Here is a 17553-nt window from a genome sequence, read left to right as displayed (position 1 = left end):
CAAATCTGAGCATATCAGGTATGCATGTCCAGTTTGGCCCAGACCCATCATTGTTTGGGTTCATAGTGTTCTGGGTGTAGGTGAACTATAACTCCTCTAAATTTCCCAGTTGGAATCACAGTGGTGTGACTTGATGCAGGGTGAACTACAACTTCCACCATGTGCAGTCAATCCCCAAACTCTTCCAGTAAGTTTAGTTGCTGCTCGGTTCTGCTCTGTTTGTTATGCAGACAGATTTGAAAGGGAAGGGCAGTGGGCGGGGCCATGCAAATTCCACAGCAATGGAGAACCCTGGGATGCCTGCCTGTGGTGGAAGAAAAAGCAAAATCTAGGATGAAATGGTCCCCAAATGAAAGCATTCCTTGGGTGGTGGGTCGTAGTGTTTGGGAAGGACATTGGCAGGGTCTGGGTTGCATGTTCATGGAGCTCGCTGTAACAGCAGTGTCAGTGCAAAGGGGTGACTTGCAGGATTCTGAGCCCTGGGAACGGTAGCCTGTTTGTGGAGGCCGGAGGCTGTCTGTGTGAGCGGACACCTGTGCCACATACACACATAAGTGTTGTCGCTTTTATTACGGATTTAGATTTAGATAGATTAGATTTAGATTTAGATTAGATGTGTGTGTGTGTGTGTGTGTGTGTATGTATGTGTGTGATAGGAAGTAATTTTATTAAGTGTTACACAATTTTAATACTTGCCCATATTTACAAATTGTTACTTGTAACAATTTGTGCCAACTGTTATATTTATTTACAGTATTTATATTCCGCCCTTCTTACCCCGAAGGGGACTCAGGGCGGATTACAATGAACACATATATGGCAAACATTCAATGCCAACAGAAAAACAACATATATAGACAGAAATAGAGGCATTTAACATTTTTTTTCCAGCTTCATGATTCCAGCCACAGGGGGAGCTGTTGCTTCACTGTCCACTAGTAGCTGTACTTCCTCATTCCTTTCCTTGTGTTTTGCTGGCAGTTTTATGATGTTGTAAATTAGTTAAATTAGCCTCCCGCATAAAGCGTACCTAAATTTCCCTACTTGACAGATGCAACTGTCTTTCAGAGCTGCATAGGTCAACAGCAAGCCGGGCTATTTAATGGACCCGGGCTTCAAACTCATGACCTCTCGGTCAGTAGTGATTTATTGAAGCTGGTTACTAGCCAGCTGCACCACAGCCCGGCCCTCATTATAGCCTCTCATTTGAATGAATCAAGAGGTACATGGAAATCAACAAAGTAGGTAGTAGGTCTACTCTTTCACAATTGGCTATAAACTTCCCCTGATGTTTCGGAAACTCCTGAGACACACCACAAACCAGAAAGTGCCTGTACACACACCCTGTACACGCCTATGGCTACTGATTTCCTAGTATGTTGTTATTATAAGTAAGAAGACTCCTTTGGTTTGAGCTCATTCAGGGATGTTAAGGGCCATGTGAGTACTGTACACTATATTGTGAAATCTTTATCCATTGGGCTTTGAGTGTTTGTGTGTGTGTGTTTTTTTAAGTTGTATGTTTACACAAATAATGTGTAATCTGATCCCATAAAGTACACAAATTAAAATTAATGTGCCATTATTATTATGTTTATTATGTTTATTTATACCCGCTTTATCTCCTGAAGGAGACTCAAAGCAGTTTACATTAAAAGTATGACCACATAATTTAAAATGTACAAATATGGAAACATTAAAACAGAATTAAATATAACAGTATTAAAAACTCACCGTTAAAATCCATTAAGTCACAACTAACTTACACCTTGTTGATTTCAATTTATGTTCTGTATTATGGTAAGGTTTTCTTTTAGGTTCTTTCTCTGAAAAATATGTCTTATTATATTTGAAGCTGTCAACCAAACAGTAAACATTTTAATTTTAAAAAGTAGCAAAATTACAATTTACTAACATGAATACGTATTCGTGTGTATATGTAGTAGTTTATTTATGGGTTGCTGTGAGTTTTCTGGGCTGTATGGTCATGTTCCAGAAGCATTCTCTCCTGATGTTTCACCCACATCTATGGCAGACAGAAGTTGTGAGGTCTGTTTGAAACTAGTGATGTTTATATATCTGTGGAATAATGTCCAAGGTGGGAGAAATAACTCTTGTCTGCTTGAGGCAAATGTGAATGTTGCAACTTGCCTCAAGCAAGCATTGAATACCATTGCAGCTTCAAGGCCTGACTGCTTCTTGCCTGGGGAATCCTTTGTTGGGAGGTGTTAGCTGGCCAATTTTAGATGACAGGCCATTCCCATACAAAATAAATAAATATGATACAAAAGTGCAACAATATAAACAGTATCAGAGCACTACAGAAAATAATACAGATCCTGTACATTAAAATTCAACACAATTAAAATACAATACAGCACATTAAATATAAACAATAATCTGCAAAATTTAGGTTAGATCAAATTAGATTGGCAAGGAGCAGCCCCAGAGCAATCAACTGCAATAGTAGTGATGAATTCTCGTTGTTTCCAGGATAAAAAGAAACAGAACTGGGATCCCACAGGAGATGGAAAATCTTTCCTGAAACATTACTGGAATGTAGATAAAATGGATCTTAAGAATTTTGGTTTATGGTTACGAATGTAACAACAGAAGAGCAAATAATGTGGAAATGGAAACCCACAAATGGAAAAATGAAAAAAAAAACATGCGTCTTTTAAAGCATCTACTTTGACAACAAGAAGGGCAGCTGCCTTTTTGACTACCTGCTGTTGATATTTCGGAAGGTTGTTCATACAGATTCTGTGCTGTAGACAGATTATCAGAAGGAAAGCCTTTTTTTGCCTTTGAGGCTGAGAAACTCGAAGCTGGAGGTTAATGAAATTAATAACAATAAATTTTGCCTCGTGAAAAGAAACCATGCAGGTTATGTAAAGGCTCCATTATTGCACAGCCACCAGGAATACTTGTGGTCACCAGCCAATTCCTGCCCATTAATTCTCTTGTTAGACTTGTCGGGAGAAAAGCCAACAGAACCCTCCATTATGGCCCACTTCATTCAGGTCACTAGCTCGGGACGAACCACAAAGGAAGGACATTGTAACCTGTATTCCTTGTTATCTGGTACATATAATTATCCTGCGCGACTCAGGCCTGGCTGGACTAACCACTTTGGAGCTATTGGGCAGCCTGCAAAATGCCCAAGTCTCAGGCTTCTGAACAGAGAGTGCCTGTCACATTTCTTCTTTTGTCCCAATGCAAAAGAAAACATTTATTATTTGCTTTCTAAATGACGAGAGAAAGTAAAACGTCATTCCAAAAGCATTAGTGATTGGGCATTTAATGCCACATTTCGAAAGTTCTTTCACTTCTCTGAAAGTCAACTGGATGAAAACCAGACAAACTAAGCATACTACTAAGCATGCCCAACAAGAGAGCCTACTGAAGAGTAAAGTTGTGTGTGGAACCTGTTTTCCTTCATTTCATCCGTTCTTTCGTATAGTACTTTCATTACCTTTGGGAGCACAGAATGGGAAGACCCCCACCCTTACAAAAATTAGCTCGATGTGAAAGCGAGCGGGAGCTGATCACTGGCTGCCTCTCTGCTTTCGTGAGCATGTGGTGCTCCATGTCGCCTTGCCTTGAGAGAGTGTGTGTGGTGTGCAGCCAAGTACCTCCTCTAGAGTAAGAAAGTCAAAACTTGCCTCCTTGCCTTGAGAGAATATTGTGTGGTGTGCAGCCAAGTACCTCCTCTAGAGTAAGAAAATCAAAACTTGCCTCCTTGCCTTGAGAGAATGTGTGTGTGGTGTGCAGCCAAGTACCTCCTCTAGAGTAAGAAAGTCAAAACTTGCCTCCTTGCCTAGAGAGAACGTGTGTGTGGTGTGCAGCCAAGTACCTCCTCTAGAGTAAGAAAGTCAAAGCTTGCCTCCTTGCCTTGAAAGAATGCGTGTGTGGTGTGCAGCCAAGTACCTCCTCTAGAGTAAGAAAGTCAAAGCTTGCCTCCTTGCCTTGAGAGAATGTGTGTGTGGTGTGCAGCCAAGTACCTCCTCTAGAGTAAGAAAGTCAAAACTTGCCTCCTTGCCTAGAGAGAACGTGTGTGTGGTGTGCAGCCAAGTACCTCCTCTAGAGTAAGAAAGTCAAAGCTTGCCTCCTTGCCTTGAGAGAATGTGTGTGTGGTGTGCAGCCAAGTACCTCCTCTAGAGTAAGAAAGTCAAAGCTTGCCTCCTTGCCTTGAGAGAATGTGTGTGTGGTGTGCAGCCAAGTACCTCCTCTAGAGTAAGAAAGTTAAAACTTGCCTCCTTGCCTTGAGAGAATATGTGTGTGGTGTGCAGCCAAGTACCTCCTCTAGAGTAAGAAAGTCAAAACTTGCCTCCTTGCCTTGAGAGAATGTGTGTGTGGTGTGCAGCCAAGTACCTCCTCTAGAGTAAGAAAGTCAAAACTTGCCTCCTTGCCTTGAGAGAATGTGTGTGTGGTGTGCAGCCAAGTACCTCCTCTAGAGTAAGAAAGTTAAAACTTGCCTCCTTGCCTTGAGAGAATATGTGTATGGTGTGCAGCCAAGTACCTCCTCTAGAGTAAGAAAGTCAAAACTTGCCTCCTTGCCTTGAGAGAATGTGTGTGTGGTGTGCAGCCAAGTACCTCCTCTAGAGTAAGAAAGTCAAAACTTGCCTCCTTGCCTTGAGAGAATGTGTGTGTGGTGTGCAGCCAAGTACCTCCTCTAGAGTAAGAAAGTTAAAACTTGCCTCCTTGCCTTGAGAGAATATGTGTATGGTGTGCAGCCAAGTACCTCCTCTAGAGTAAGAAAGTCAAAACTTGCCTCCTTGCCTTGAGAGAGTGCGTGTGTGGCGTGCAGGTCCAGTGCCCATGTCTGCCTGCAGCCGACCACCTCCTCTAGAGTAGAAACAGGTAAGAAGCACACATCTGCCTGCAGCTGAGCACCTCTCCTCTAGAGTAGAAACAGCTTAATGCCAAAAATGACAGGAAGGAGAGCCTGAGAAGCCCTACCCCCCATAATATCCTCAGAGCAAAATCAGATATCTGCCATCCCAATTTCGGGAGGCTCCCAAAAAATTTAATAGGGACCCCACCGAAAGCCGGGACATTAAATGAGTCAAAGTTTACCCCCAAAGAACAACCCTACTGTAGAGTAACAACTGTCATGTTCCCCAATTTTTATAGATCTGATTTCCTCTTGACTGGTTTAGAAGAGATTTATTGGAATTGGCTGTGTGACCAGTGCAACGAATCCAACTAGCTTTGCCTTCCCTCAAAAGCTCTGTGCTCTCATTTCTTCAATGGATGTACTGAACACAAGGCAATAGGAGAAGGGGGTTTTCTGTTTATTTCAATGTAGAATTACTTTCCACAAATCCTCTGAAGATACAGAAACTCAGTCTCTGTGTACTTGGTATCACTGCCTTCAGAGTTTGCATAAATATTTGTCCAGTGATATCAATACATTCATGTCAAGATCCCCGAAGCCCATGCAGTGGACTCAGCAGACCAGGATTCAAATCTCCACTCAGTTACAGAAACCTACTGGATAAGCTTGGAGAAGTTAACTCTCTCTCGGCCTTCAGACAAAGGCAATAGCAAACACCACCAAATAAATATTTTTCAAAATAGCCCATGACAGAGTTGCATTATGGGTACCATAAATCAAAAATTACTCAAAGGCACTCAACATCAACAGCAATTTGTATATTACCTTGAAGTGAGTTGTAAGAACCAATTTGGTACGTCCCATCCTTATTCTGACCCTAACGCAGCCCCACTGAACCAGTTGTACCTCATTCAATGTGTACATATCCTCAGGGAGTAAATCTGTCAGGTACAGGTAGCTACTTCCTTCTGCATTTTCTCTATACATGTAGAACTTTTTCAGCAAAAATAAGCTCATTTCTTTCATATTAGGAAAAAATGCAAGATAAAATATCTCTCATATCATATTAAGCACTAATGAGCTTTGGTGCCACTTCTATAGGTGCAGTTTTATGAACTTTTAAAATGATTTTACATTCAGAAGGTACAATTCTCATTGTCTCCATGTCAGTTGTTTTAATGTGGGGGTTGCAACATAGGTTTCTTCCACATGTCACAAAAGTACTCACTTTCAACTTTGTTTTCTTTGTTTTTCACTCTGTACCTTTGGTTAACTCCTTTGCCAACAGCTGAAATTTAGTTGGGAAGCTTTGGGGGCCAATTGATGGTTTCTATCTATAGTTTTGGCTTTTTCAGCTACAGTTTATTCTCCCCCTTTGCAATACTCCCCAGATATTACAGGGGTGGCATTTGGTTCATGCTTTGGTTCAGCCGTACTCATAACTAATCAGGAACAGAGATAAGATGTTAAACTGTCTCTGAAACAGTGGGTTAGTAGCAAAGCCCAATCTAGACTTTGAAAACTTCACTGGCAGCACATCTTACGTAAAACTGGTAGATCTTAGTTATTTATTTTTCAAGACCAATCCATTGTAAAATGCTATGGTTGGCATTCTGTTGAGAAGTTATGTTATCATAAAGTCTGGATGATGATAACACAAGCCACTCAGCACTGATGCAAATTAAAGGATTTGATGAGAAGTTGCAATGTAGATGCCACAGTTTGCAACTAGCTTTGAACTGCATTAAATGGTGAATGTAGATAAGGCTTGAGTGAAGGTCTTAATATATCCCACTGAATAACATTTCCCAGTGAACCCCATGTTCTGTTGGCAATGCAAGCCCCCACTGCACCACAGGACTGCCTTTTCTGTATTGTCACAATTCACTATTATGGTTGCATGTTCTGTCAGTATCCCCTCGATGTAGCGTTATGCTTCATAATCTCTGATGCGACATCTCAGACTATGTATATAGTCTTTTATGTTATGTTTATCTTTGCCGCTTTGAGTTCTACCCATGGGAGAAAAACAGGATAAAAATTTAAAAAATAAATAATACAGATGGCTCATAACATTGCACTATTGCTGGAAAACCCAACATGAAGTTTGCATCTAAGCCTGAGGGAATGGGAAGCCTAAGACAGCTGGCAGATAGTATCATTGTCTATATTAATCACATTATGTACATATAGGGCAGCCCGACATTCCAATCTTGCTACCTACTGCTGAGAAGTACTTAATGCTGTCTTCTGTTGGCACATGAAAGTTTTGCATAGAACAAGCTCAGGAGGGGGAAGGAAGGTCCTTCTTCCCAAACATCAAGGATCGAATCCCACCCCGAAACTGCAGCAAATCATTTGGAATACATGGAAAGCAATTGCCCAGTCTGGCCTTCAGCCAAGGTTAAACACAGCTCTTTGACAAGGGAGGGGAAATAATCTTATTAACGCATGTCAGATGGCAGAGAAGACACCTTCATCTGTTAAAGGCTTTGCAAACAGCCAGAAGTAACGGTCACTCTGTATGCGCTCTGTGGCGCAGGCTGGCAAACAGCTACTGCAATAAATCACTCTGACCATGAGGTCATGAGTTCGAGGCCAGCCCATGGCGGGGTGAGCACCCGTCAATTTATATATATATATATATATATATATATATATATATATATATACACCCTGCTCGTTGCTGACCTAGCAACCCAAAAAATAGTTGCATCTATCAAGTAGGAAATAAGGTACCACTTATAAAAGTGGGGAGGCAAGTTTAACTAATTTACAACGTTGGAATGAGGAAGTGCCATCAGAGTGGATGATGAAGCAGCTGCTCCCCCCTGTGGCCAGAATCAAACATCCCCTCAGGAGAAGGTTAAATTGCCTCTGCGTCTGTCTGTCTGTTGTCTCTGTCTCTGTTTGATGTGTTTATGGGCATTGAATGTTTGCCCTATATGTACATAATGTGATCCGCCCTGAGTCCCCTTCAGGGTGAGAAGGGCGGAATATAAATACAGTAGAGTCTCACTTATCCAACACTCGCTTATCCAACGTTCTGGATTATCCAACACATTTTTGTAGTCAATGTTTTCAATATATTGTGATATTTTGGTGCTAAATTCATAAATACAGTAATTACTACATAGCATTACTGCGTACTGAAGTACTTTTTCTACCAAATTTGTTGTCTAACATGATGTTTTGGTGCTTCATTTGTAAAATCATAACCTAATTTGATGTTTAATAGGCTTTTCCTTAATGCCTCCTTATTATCCAACATATTCGCTTATCCAACATTCTGCCGGCCCATTTATGTTGGATAAGTGAGACTCTACTGTACTGTAAATAAATAAATAAATGACCTGCAAACATCTGAGATTGTTACATAATTAATTTGTGAAAAATATATGGCAATAATTCAACAATTCATACATCAGTACCCTATATACTCTTCATTTGTGAGAAATATATTTACATAGAAAAGTAACAATGCAACAGTCCATTCATCAGTGCTGTGTATGCATTTAATGTCTGAGAGCACAAATGTTAGTAGTATCGTTTCAGTTTGCTTCCAATGTGCATGGACAAGTATAGAAGAAAACCTTTATAGCAGAAAAGACTGGAAAGACTAGGAGGTCACATTAGGAAAACTTGGGTCACTCCTCCTCCTGCAAAAACAGGAGCCATGAATATGGCAGCAGGGGAATACATGCAGCCTGTGGGAAGGCTTTTGTAGTGATGGCCAACCTATGACACGCGTGTCAGCACTGACACGCCTAGCCATTTTTGCTGACACGCTGCCGCATGCAGATTGATTGGATGACTATGTCTTTTGTGGCCAAATTTGGTGTGATTTGGTCCAGTGGTTTTGTTGTTTACTCCATGGGAATTATGCACATTACATGCATACATATATAATTCTATTATTATTCTATTATTATTGTAGTATATTATCATTTTATTACAATTATATTATTATTATATTATTCATTATTCATGACTACATTGAAACTAGAATAGAGAGAAATCAGTGTGGAAACTGCAAGACGTACCATAGATTGTTGTACATGGAAATAATGTTAGTAAATAGTTTTTGATTTATTAAATACAGTTATATATTACAATTATATATTTTTGTTATATAAACTATACACATTGCGAAATTATGTTTGTTTTTTTCTCAAAGTGACAAACCACCCAAGTCATGCTAGGTTTTTTGGTGAATTTTGACACACCAAGCGCAAAAGGTTGCCCATCATTGCTTTATAGGCTCATGCCAAACAATGTATCATTAGGGAAATGAAGAGTTTCCCCGCCACTGACCACACATATATCTGATTGTGAGTCATCCATAGAAATGTTCAGAAACTCATAGCAGCCACAGTTGGGAATGATTCGGTATAGGTAATCCATATTCTAATCCCTCCATTACAGTTTAATATTTGTACGGCATCAACAGCCAGTTCGATGCTGAAACACCCATTAAGCCATGCAGATCGACAATCTGGGTTAATTGAAACTCAAGTAATCTATTCAACTGACTTCTCAAACATGGGTCAATACCACCACGGGAGAAAATGAATGGTTTTATACTTTTTGCTAATATCAAGCATTTCAGGCGTAGAGATCCAAATGTACACAAGGTTTTCAGAAAGGAAACTGAGGTCTTGCCATGGAGTTGCTACATCAGTAAAGAAGAAATAAGGTAGGAAAAAACAAGGAGGAAACTGGTAGGAAGGGGGCGGATAGGGAGGATTCAGAGAGCGCAATGAAGCCACGGATGGGGTTCCCAGGATTTTCCTGTATCGTTCATCACACAGCCGACAAGAGAGTCTAGGGCAGTGGTTCTCCACCTGTAGGTCCCCAATGTTTTGGCCTATAACTCTCAGAAATCCCAGCCAGTTTACCAGTTGTTAGGATTTCTGGGAACTGAAGACCAAAACATCTGGGGACCCACAAGTTGAGAACCACTGGTCTAGGGCTGGGGTCCTCAAACTTTTTAAGCAGGGGGCCGGTCCACAATCCTTCAGACTGTTGAGGGGCCGAATTATCATTTGAAAAGGAAATACGAACAAATCCCTATGCACACTGCACATGTCTTATTTGTAGTGCAAAACAACAATAATGAAAGAACAATAAAATATTTAAAAATGAAAACAATTTTAACCAACATAAACCTATCAGGATTTCAATAGGAAGTGTGGGCCTGCTTCTGGCCAATGAGATAGTCAAGTTAATCAGGATTGTTGTTGTTGTTGTTGTGTGTCTTCATTATTTATTTATTCATTTACTACATTTATTTACTACATTTATATCCTGCCTTCTCACCCCGAAGGGGACTCAGAGCAACTGTATGTACATACAATATATTATATTATTAGCATAGCAGAATATTAGCATTATATATTACTATATTGAACTATACCACTATACTGTAATATTATATGTAATATATAACATGTAATTAATATCACTATATGGTATTATTATTAGTATTACATTGTATAACATGATAATATTATCAATATCATATGTATATATAATATATTATATTATTAAAACTGATATAAAAATATTATATTATAAATGAGGGCAGGGGCCAGGTAAATGACCTTGGAGGGCCACATCTGGCCCCCGGGCCTTAGTTTGGGGACCCCTGGTCTAGGGTATGAACCAGGTAGATCTTAAAAGTTTCTGATGGGATTCTACAGTAGCTGTTCCACTGCGGTCAACTTTTCAGTATGAGGAAAGGAACTGGGAACCAGGAAACTCCAAAAGAAGTTTGACCCTTCACAACTGACATGTAAAACTGTGGGGGTAAATCAGTTGCTCCTCACACACAAAGATGGTTCCCTGACATGGAAAGACCTTTGAACGAGCAACAGTTTTCAAACAAATGATCTTTTCATACCCAGAAATGGTGGGGAAAAGACCTTTGGAGCGAGGATTCTCCTTCAGATCCCTTCCCACTGATAATCCACATTTGCCCCATCTCTCCAAGAAAGACTTCATAGAAAAACTGCAAGAACTTACCTCACTGCCCGCCGCAGGTGCCACATCCCCTTTTACTTTGCCAGAAACCAGTATATAGCTATCAATGACCTGTCCCGAAAGTCTTCTCTCCAAGCCACTCCCTGACCTGGAGGAGACTTAGAGAGAAAGGATGATGCAGAAAGAGGGAGGTGGGGCCCAGGCAAATTTTTCCATTCCATACTGGCTGATTTAACTGCCTCCACCAGTGAGCGTTTTATTAGCTCTAATATCCCACAACACCAATAAGAACCCGCCCAGCAGCTGGGACAGCATGGACAGTGAAGTTGCCAATGCAAACCATGACACAGATACACATGCTCACACTATGTGGCCTTAAGTGAACCACAATTCTAGTTTGCATTGGCTTCTGTAATATCCATTGTCAAAACAAACAACCAAACAACCAAACAAAAACAACCAAGGGGACAATTACTATTTGACACCGCTTGCATTTTACAATCAGACTTTCAGTTTTGCCATTTTCTATCTACCATATGCCATTCTATTTTGCATTTATATTTCTTACTATGATGTATTTTTCTTGTATTGTGCAATGCCGCCCAAGGGAAACTGTTGCTAGGAAGAATGAGGCAAGTTTCTTTACAACAAAGACAACATACATGAATCATTAGATTTAAAATATAATGGCCTAGGGGATAAAAGCCTTGTGACTTGAAGGTTGGGTTGCTGACCTGAAAGCTGCCAGGTTCGAATCCCACCCGGGGAGAGCGCGGATGAGCTCCCTCTATCAGCTCCAGCTCCATGCGGGGACATGAAAGAAACCTCCCACAAGGATGGTAAAAACATCAAAACATCCGGGCGTCCCCTGGGCAACGTCCTTGCAGACGGCCAATTCTCTCACTCCAGAAGCAACTCAGATTGCTCCTGACACGAAAAAAAAGATGTTGACGATTAATGATTGTTAGCGAGAGAGCCAGCATGGTGTAATGGTTTGCGTGTGGGGCTGGAACATAGGGAGACAAGGCTTGAAACCCTACTTGTCCACAAAATACCACAAAGTGGCCCTTGGGCACGTCACATTCTCTCATCCCCGGGAAAGGCAAAGGCAAACATCCTCTGAACAATTTCCGCCAAGGAAATGTCATGATAAGTTCACCTTAGAGTTGCCATGAGTCAGAAATGACTTGAAGGCACACAACGTTATCATGACTTCCAACTGTTCCAGTTTGGCAGGGATAATCCAAATTAATCTTCTGCCATTCCACTTGTCCAGCTGCTTTTACAATGTCCCAGTTCCCCTCTTCTCCTCCCACTTTCTCTCTTTGTTCTGAGCTTACTTTAATTGCTGCAAATCGAGCCTAAAGTGCAAACGCAGTCTGAACTCAAATAGCTCAAAAGATCCCGCCAAAAGCAAACTATTATTATTACAGTAGAGTCTCACTTATCCAAGCCTCGCTTATCCAAGCCTCTGGATACTCCAAGCCATTTTTGTAGTCAATGTTTTCAATATATAGTGATATTTTGGTGCTAAATTCGTAAATACAGTAATTACAACCTAACATTACTGCGTATTGAACTACTTTTTCTGTCAAATTTGTTGTATAACATGAAGTTTTGGTGCTTAATTTGTAAAATCATAACCTAATTTGATGTTTAATAGGCCGTTCCTTAATCCCTCCTTATTATCCAAGATCTTCGCTTATCCAAGCTTCTGCCGGCCCGTTTAGTTGGATAAGTGAGACTCTACTGTATTTGTCCTTCTTTGGAGACTTTTAATCAGAGGTTGGATGGCCATCTGTCGGGGGTGCTTTGAATGTGATTTTCCTGCTTCTTGGCAGGGGGTTGGACTGGATGGCCCATGAGGTCTCTTCCAACTCTATGATTCTATGATCTTGACCACCGTTTGATGTAGCACGGCCACAAATGCCTTTATTTCCGTCTGTGAAATATTGGCAGGTATGTATTTTCATTGTTACCTGTTAGCATTATTTCAGAACAGAAAAGGAGAGATGCCTAGCATTGTACTACAAAAGGTTGGACAAGAGTCAGAGTCAACTTGAAGGCACAAAATAGAAACAACGAACTGCAGAGAGTCCTTGTTTTAAGGGGAGATCTATTTCTTTCCTCTGAAGCTTGTAATTTCACACACCTGCAAAATGGGAGTATTGCCTTTTTGACAATATTGCACAAAGGAGAGAATTACAGAGAGGGCCCCGCCCAATTCCATTAATCTTGGCAGTCTTTTAAACATTTTAATATTTTTACACATCCTCTTCATACACGTGCCTGTAACTATAAGTTGTATATCATTGTTGGTTTTTTTCAAACCGAACTCAGATATTACATTGGGGGGGGTATTGGCAGAAGGAGATAAAATATTTACGATTACTATTTCTACAATGACATTCAAGTCTGAATTACTCAACAAGGATTACAAATAAAAGAAAAGACACAGCAGCACTACAAAACGATAAAATGAATGATTGATATCCCCCTCCCCAGTAAGAACATACTCTACATACAAAAATAGAGAAGGTTGTGTTCTGAACAGTATTTGGGAAGAGTGAGATGTACAATGTCAACACTGACTGAAAATGTTTTTAAAACCAGATGTTCTCATAGTAAAGGTAAAGGTTTTCCCCTGACGTTAAGTCCAGTCGTGTCCGACTCTGGGGGTGGTTCTCATCTCCATTTCTAAGCCGAAGAGCCGGCGTTGTCCATAGACATCTCCAAGATCATTTCTAGACCATTTACATTTTAGGTAAAGTCATTTACCTTTTAGTAAAGGTAGGTAAAGGTTTCCCCTGACGATAAGTCCAGTTGTGTCCGACTGGGGGTTGGTGCTCATCTCCATTTCTAAGCCGAAGAGCCGGCGTTGTCCATAGACATCTCCAAGATCATGTGGCCGGCATGACTGCATGGAGCGCCGTTACCTTCCCACCGGAGCAGTACCTATTGATCTACTCACATTTGCATGTTTTCGAACTGCTAGGTTGGCAGGAGCTGGAGCCAACAGCGGGCACTCATTCCACTCCCGGGATTTGAACCTGGCACCTTTTGGTCCGCAAGTTCAGTAGCTCAGCGCTTTAACTCATACATCTTCCTATTTTTGTCATCATTAATCTCACTCCTTCCCAAAATACTATTTAATTTCTCCTACTCTACTCATCTAAGTTCATGTCTCCCAAAGGGTGGGAATACCTGTGGATGTGTAGTATTACTATGTAGCAATTCTATATACAATTGTTTTGATTTTACATCAAAGAACACTGAGCATAACTCCAAATCTTGCTACTTTAATAGCGGGGTTCAAATGCTCCGTCAAAGCATTCAACCTCCCCAAATGTCTACTTATCTCAAAATTTTGGGGAGAAAAAGCGGCATGCAGGAAATATGTACAGCTTATGCATCTGAGAAATAAACAACAAACAAATTAAATACAGTAGAGTCTCACTTATCCAAGCCTCTGGATAATCCAAGCCATTTTTGTAGTCAATGTTTTCAATAGATCGTGATATTTTGGTGCTAAATTTGTAAATACAGTAATTACAACATAACATTACTGCGCATTGAACTACTTTTTCTGTCAAATGTGTTGTATAACATGATGTTTTTGTGCTTAATTTGTAAAATCATAACCTAATTTGATGTTTAATAGCTTTTCCTTAATCCCTCCTTATTATCCAAGATATTCGCTTATCCAAGCTTCTGCCAGCCCGTTTAGCTTGGATAAGTGAGACTCTACTGTAAGTATAATACAGGAACACTTTATACCTACATATTAGAGGCTGGAAAAATCAACTTTTCGGACCGCAGCAACAAGAACCTCCCAGACGGCATGGACACTGGGAGTTGTATTCCAACAATGTAACTTTTCCAAGCACAATTTCAGGTGTGTACATAAAATATTCCAAATATATGCTCTCTTTTGACTACATTCTCCTGCAGCTAATGCAAAGTGTAACCCAGCACTGGGAATACTGGAGGCGATGCAAAAGAAGAGATTATCAACTGACTAGGAAGAGAAAAAACTTTGCGTAAATGTTGTCCTCTAAGCTAATGGTACCTTGTGTCCAACCTCTTAGATGTTATACAAGAGATAAATGCAGTAATATAATCATCATCATCATTTAATTACTTATTAATCGCCCTCCATCCAAGATGCTCTAGGCGATTTACAAGCTAAATTGTAAAGGATAAAAATACATACATACAAATATTGATAAAATTAACATAGATCAAAAGCTCTAGTAAAAAGCCAGGTCTTATCACTTTAACTGCAATTTCTCCCATCAACACTGTCCTGGGATTTGCAACTTAGGAAGGTGTTTAGATTTCCCTGCTCTGGTCCATTCCCTTGAACTGTACTATTACAGCTAACTGGTACAGAGTTCTAAAAGTGAATCTGCACTAAAGAATTAATGCAGTTTGACACCACTTTAACTGCCAAGGCTCACTATTGTGGAATCCTGGGAGTTGTAGTATGTTGACACACCAGCACTCTTTGGTAAATAAAGGCATATTTACCAAATAAAGGCTTTAATTGCACTTTTGGCCCAGTATATTTTGGAGCCAACCCTAGATTTTATCATTATATTTATATGTGATTTTATGACCTGTTTTATTGTTGTTGTTGATTCATTTGTTTTATTGCTTTGTTTTTTTTAATTGTTGATGTTCGGGCTTGGCCCCATGTAAGCCGCCCCGAGTACGGGGAGATGGGGCGGGGTATAAAAATAAAATTATTATTATTATTATTATTATTATTATTATTATTATTATTATTATTATTATTATTATTATTGTATGACACAGCAAACAAGATAGATATGCTGGATTTCGTATCACAAAATCACAAGTCGAACTCTTCCCAAGTGTCCAGGACTGTGTGATGTATTTTCGGATGATGCACACAGATCCCAGTAGGGTGGCCTTTTGCAGTTGGCAGATCGTAATTTTGTCAATGTCTATTGTTTCCAAATGCCGGCTGAGATCTTTTGGCATGACACCCAATGTGCCCATCACCACCGGGACCACCTACACTGGTTTCTGCCAGAGTCTTTGAAGTTCAATCTTGAGGTCCTGAGAGCGGCTGAGTTTTTCCTGTTGTTTTTCGTCAATGTGACTGTCACCTGGGATGGCAACATCAATGATCCAAACCTTTTTCTTTTCCACAACTGTGATGTCTGGTGTGTTGTGTTCCAGAACTTTGTCAGTCTGGATTCGGAAGTCCCACAGTATCTTTGCATGCTCATTTTCCAATACTTTTGCAGGTTTGTGATCCCACCAGTTCTTTGCTGCTGGGAGGTGGTACTTGAGGCATAAGTTCCAATGAATCATTTGAGCCACATAGTTGTGCCTCTGTTTGTAGTCTGTCTGTGCAATTTTCTTACAGCAGCTGAGGATATGATCAATGGTTTCGTCGGTTTCCTTGCACAGTCTGCATTTTGGGTCATCAGCTGATTTTTCGATCTTGGCCTTATTATTATTATTATTATTATTATTATTATTATTATTATTATATTCCAAAGCATTGAGCCATGGTAGTTAAAGTGGGGTCAAACTGCATTATTTCTACAGTGTGGATGCCCCCTAAGTCTCTCTCCAAAATTTCATAGGACAGACTCATGACAATAAAGTACTACATAGCATGGATACTTTCTTATGACATCTTTCTGATCATGTGTTTGAAACCGGAAAGGAAAGAAGGGGAGATCTCTCATCCCCGAGAAAGACAGTAGGAGACACCATCTGAAAGCACCACGGGATGATTGTCATTTATGCTTGTTGTCTCTCTGACAAGAGCTGCTTTGTCTAGCCGCATTCCAAAAGGCTGCTACTCTGGTGTAATGCTTCCCTTACGTCAAGCCAACCCATCTGACTGCATTTCTGTGCTTTCCCCTAAAGCCACAGGCTCAGAAGAGGAGAGTCAGAAATGCTCAAGGCACAATGGGAAACTGATATCTTTCAGTGAATGAGATTAGAGTAAAGCAGGGGAGAGGGGCACACAAAAAGAAGACACCTGTTTTTTAATCCCTGGGTCCCTGGAGATGTTTGCTGGCAAATCCTGCAGAAAAACTTGTCTTTCTAGGCAGAAATGTTCCAATGGGCATAAACCGGAGAGCAATAGAAAACTGCTAGAAAGGGAAAGAGGGAAGGATGTGAAACCAGTGTGATATGAACAATCAATTCACTACTTAAGAATGGGCAATTACTGCAAAATTTTTAAGATGTATTCTCCTCCTTAAAATTCAGATTCTGTGCCAGATTTAGCAAAAGAACAGATGTTGGGTCACATAGTGACTACCCCAACAAATGGGTCAGAACCCTTGATCCACATCAGGAGCAGCAATAGCTGGTATTTCTCTCTCCATAAAAGGTAAATGGGAGCCTCCGGTGGCTTAGTGTGTTAAAGCACTGAGCTGCTGAACTTGTAGACTGAAAGGTCCCAGGTTCAAACCCGGGGAGTGGAGTGAGCGCCCGCTGTTAGCTCCAGCTCCTGCCAACCTAGCAGTTCGAAAACATACAAATGTGAGTAGATCAATAGGTACCGCTCCAGCGGGAAGGTAATGAATGGCACTCCATGCAGTCATGCTGGCCACATAACCTTGGAGGTGTCTACGGACAACGCCGGCTCTTTGGCTTAGAAATGGAGATGAGCACCAACCCCCAGAGTCGGACACGACTGGACTTAATGTCAGGAGAAACCTTTACCTACCTTTACTAAA

General features: G+C 40.6%; 1 protein-coding gene across 10 annotated transcripts in view; it reads right to left on the bottom strand.

Moving 5' to 3' along the window:
* The window catches only part of st3gal4 (ST3 beta-galactoside alpha-2,3-sialyltransferase 4), a 148890-nt gene that overhangs the window by 89576 nt on the left and 41761 nt on the right, over positions 1–17553 (bottom strand). Inside the window, exon 1 of one of the 10 annotated variants that reach the window (XM_062960878.1) lies at positions 10865–11359. The exons of the other annotated variants lie outside the window; for them this stretch is intronic. The gene's annotated coding sequence lies outside the window, so the exon portion shown is untranslated. Of the gene's footprint in view, positions 1–10864; positions 11360–17553 lie in introns of those variants that run through there. 10 annotated transcript variants of the gene reach the window in all.

Source organism: Anolis carolinensis, unplaced genomic scaffold, assembly GCF_035594765.1.
Source record: "Anolis carolinensis isolate JA03-04 unplaced genomic scaffold, rAnoCar3.1.pri scaffold_8, whole genome shotgun sequence".
Classification (NCBI taxonomy): domain Eukaryota; kingdom Metazoa; phylum Chordata; class Lepidosauria; order Squamata; family Dactyloidae; genus Anolis; species Anolis carolinensis.
Note: the sequence above shows the minus strand (reverse complement) of the source record. Positions and strands in the feature narration are given on the sequence as shown.